At 45.0% G+C, this 4,281-nt stretch overlaps 1 pseudogene; it reads left to right on the forward strand.

Moving 5' to 3' along the window:
- The first annotated feature begins 1,017 nt into the window (after positions 1-1,017).
- Positions 1,018-1,368, forward strand: LOC101270624 (small nuclear ribonucleoprotein Sm D2-like; annotated as a pseudogene).
- The last annotated feature ends 2,913 nt before the right edge of the window (positions 1,369-4,281 follow it).

Raw genomic sequence — 4,281 nt, forward strand, 5'->3', positions numbered from 1 at the left:
CCTTACATGACCAGTGACATGGAACATCTTTTCATATGCTTTTTGGCCATTTGTACATCTTCTTTGGAGAAGTACCTATTCAGGTCCAGAGGTAGATATTACTATTAGCTTCATTTTCTAAATTAAGGAATTGAGGCCAAACTGGTTTGGAAACCGAGGTGACCAGACAGCAGAGCCAGTGAATAAGAGTGCCCCACTTTGCATTTGTGGAAAGGGAGTTACTGAACACCCTCCACCAAGATTCCATAGACTTCACATTCAGAATTCTGCCTGGGACGGTGAGTCTAGTATAAGATGAGGTGTGTGATTCTCAGTATAAGCTCGGAAGAATGAATGAAGCAACTGCAAGTCCCTTCAGAGCTTCCTTCGCCTCAAAAGAAACAACTTTATCACACAAGAATTCATAATTCAGCCTCCGATTCTGTGTGCACCCCAGGACCGCTCCAGAGCATGCCCCACCCTCTGCGAGCTGAGGCCGCCTGCCTAGTGCCTTAAGGGCTGCCAGTGGAAGCCTGGCTGTCTAGTCAGTGTTGTTATTACATCTGGATCAATTCTTAATCTTTCAGTTTAGCTTTGAGCTGCTTGGTGACCTCTGACAGATCAGGTATAAATCATTCCACCCTGCCCAGGTAAGAGGCATCACGCCAGCTGTGGCCCTGTGATATCTGAGATTTTCTTGGAGGCCAGACCTCTTCTAAAGGTGGTGCGTAGTTCTCAGCCATGACCAGTTCAAAGGCAGCAGATTCCTTGGCGTTAGTGAAAGGTGAAATCAACAACAGCGTGTCAACTCTGTCTTTGCTCTAGGTAGAAAGAGGCCATGCATTGCATCCATTGACAAAGTATCTGAGTGCTGGGAGTCACTTTCTGGGATGCCATGAGGCTAATCTACATTATTGATCTAGTTCAGAATTTGTACTTTTAGAATTCAGAGAAGCAGGCAGTGAAAAGTGAAAAGAGGACGAAGCGACGCGGAGGAGACAGTAGCGACTTGAGAGCGCGGCCACCACTGCCGCCAGCATGAGCCTCCCCAACAAGCCCAAGGGTGAGGTGACCCCGGCGGAGCCGTAGAAGCGGGAGGACGAGAAGCTTAACACGCAGCCACTCTCCGTGCTCACCCAGTGGGTCAAGAACAACACCCAAATGCTCAACTGCCGCAACAAGAAGCTCCTGGGCCCCGTGAAGGCCTTCGACAGGCACTGCAACATGGTGCTGGAGAATGTGAAAGAGTTGTGGACCGAAGTCCCCAAGAATGGTAAGGGCAAGAAGAAGTCCAAGCCAGTCAACAAGGACCACTACATCTCAAAGATGTGCCTGCGTGGGGACTCGGTCATTGTGGTCCTGCGGAACCCGCTCATCGCATGCAAGTAGGAGCCTCCTGCCGGCCGTCAGAACTTGCCCCCTCATTCTGCGAAGACCTGCCCTTTGTGCTGGGAATAATAAAGTCATGTGTTTTTTCTAAAAAAAAAAAAAGAAAGAAAGAAAAAGAAATATTTAGTGATCGCCTCCTATGGGTTAAGAGTGGAATCAACACCATCACATAATAAACCATTTAATCTCTCCAGCCATCCCATGAATTGATTATTATTGTCACCATTATCTTACAGGGAGCAATTTTATTTTTTTTAACTTTTTATTTTATATTGGTGTATGGCTGGTTAACAATGTTGTGAGAGTTTCAGGTGCACAGTAAAGCAACTCCGTTATACATGTATCCATTTTCCCCCAAACTCCCCTCTACAGGGAGGAATTTTAGTTCTGAGAGTTAAATGGCCTTACTGAGGTCATAGGGCTAGTAAGGGCTAAAATCCAAATCTATCAGACTTTTATTCCTAGGCTCTTTCTCATCTCAAAATCTCAATAAGTCTTTATTTTCTGCCTCACCCTTCCCAGGAGTTCCTCTCTCCAAATCCACGTGGAAGAATAGAAAAGTCTTTGTAGCTGCAGAGACCCAAGTTCAGGTATGGACTGGGCTAATACATAGGTGCAACCCACTTCACTTCACTTCATCAGTTTTCTCATTTGCAAAATGGGATTGTTGTGAGGATAGACTGAGTTAAGAGAAATGAGTGCAGCTTGAGAATTGTGGCTTCTAGAAAATTTCTTTGTTGAGTTACACACATTTTCAAGAAGGTTCTTAAAGATGACACAACTTTAAGACCAAAAGGGATGCGTATTTAGTGGTGAAATTTTAGAAACCAGGGCAGTTCCTTAAGTAGGTCATAAGAAAGCACCTTAAATTACATCTCATGGGTAACCTCACATAATACACGGGCAGACATGTGCTAAGGTTGGCAGGGTCCTAATCACTGAAGAGAAAAGATTCATACTTTGTCTTGTAGGTGATCTAGTATCCCTGGAAAGAAAGCAATTGAAATCTCAGCATTCTATCTGCCAGGACTTGTTACCAATGGAAAAGATAGTCTGATTTCTGATTTGTTTATTTTGAAAGCTGTTTGATCATTCTGGCTCCCAGGCAAAGAGAAAGCTCTTTTTGGCCAACTAGGGCTAAAAGAACCTGATGAATGGTAAATCTATCTGCCTGCAAAGTCCCATCAGATCCACAGTTCACATTAAGCAAGATGGAGAGAAGTCAACAGAGCTTTATTTTTCTGATGAGAAACCATGACCCAACCTTCATTTTCTCTTCTGTTCATAGACCCTTTCTTTTCTCTTGTACCACTTTCTCTTGATTTGTCATGTTTGAGTCAATCAGTCAATCAGCAAACCAGTCAGCCGGCAGGGAAGTGGTGCTGTATACTAATAGCAGGAACGGTGGTATTAACAGCGGTGATGGTGGCAGGAATCGTAGTAGTAGTAGCAAAATAATAACTTCACTTGAGTGCTTACTGTGTGCCAGGCACCATGCTAATCCTCTAACATTTCAATCTATTTTATTATCCCAGAGGAGCTCATTACTTTTTGCACTGTCACACAGCTGGATAGTGGTGGAGTTGGGTTTGAAGCCAGGTCTGAGTCTAGACCCCTTACTCTTGCCCACCCACTGTGCCTTGCAATCTAAGATGAGTGGATTTGAAGTCAGACTAATGCAAGATCAAATTCTACCATTTCCCAGCAGTGTGACCCCTCTGAGTGTCCTCATCTGCAAAATGGCATTAATAAAACCTACTTTCGCAGGTTGCCGTTAGCATCAGAGTGTACATATATTGCGCACCTAGTACCAAGCACTTACCTTATGTGAGGGCCTGCCCCTCCTGTTAGGCTTAATGGGTAAGGGAATAGACTCTGAGGTCAGTATTTGAGGTTCAAATGCCGGAACCACCACGTCTAGGTGCTTAGTGTGTCTGTGCCTCTATTTTCTCGTCTGAAAATGGAGCCATTGTGTAAGTGGGATTACGGGGGGCACGCAACACAATAACATCTATAAAGCATTTACCAGAGTGTCTGATGAGTAAGAAGAGCTCAAGCAACATGGACTGTTATCAGTATTATCATTTGATCCTCCACATCCTGAAGAGCACCTGGCTTGATGTATTTGGATGAATGCATTGGAATGAACGCTAGGCTGAGCAAGGGTAGCCCATAACGCACTCCTTTCCAATTCAGGATTAGTATGTGCATTCTGCCCATCTCACTGGATGCCTCCCTGGTGTTACATTCACCTGGTTACTCTGTTCCTCACCTCCCTAGGAAGGTGTCTCTGTGTAGTGCCCCCATGAAGAGGACGCTGTTGTGATGGATGGTTCTGTTGGAACTGCAGGGCATTGACAAACGCCAGCTTCATACATCACAGAGCCATCAGGACTGGCACTTAGATAATGTATTATGTGAATACATCATCAGAACGCTGTCACCCTGGTGATGGATTCGGCAACAGATGGGGCTGTCATAAGAAGGAAGGAGAAGAGAGTGTAGGAGGAAGGGAAAACCTCTAGTTGATGAAGAGGAGGTCTTAACAGTGAGCTACAAAGTGCCCCAAGCTGTCTGGCTGATAAATGCTAAGAGGGTCCTGGGGACGGGAAAGGTGGCAGCGTACCACCGTGGATGGGTGATTAGCGTGAACACCTGGGGCCTTGGGGTCTAGTCGTGACTCATCTCACGACTCCTGCTAAGCCCTCGTGACCTTCTCTCATCCACAAAGTGAGTATGCTATGGAGTACTGCTGAAAAGTGAGGTACAGTACTAAAGGGCTTTACATCAACAGTCTTATTTAATCCACAAAATTACCACATGCTATAGGCATTACTAAAATTATCCTCAATATTCATATAGGAAGCTGAAGCTTAAAGAGTTTAAATAACCTACCCAAGAACAAGTATAGGG

This window comes from Orcinus orca, chromosome 16 (assembly GCF_937001465.1).
Source record: "Orcinus orca chromosome 16, mOrcOrc1.1, whole genome shotgun sequence".
In the NCBI taxonomy this organism is placed as follows: Eukaryota; Metazoa; Chordata; class Mammalia; order Artiodactyla; family Delphinidae; genus Orcinus; species Orcinus orca.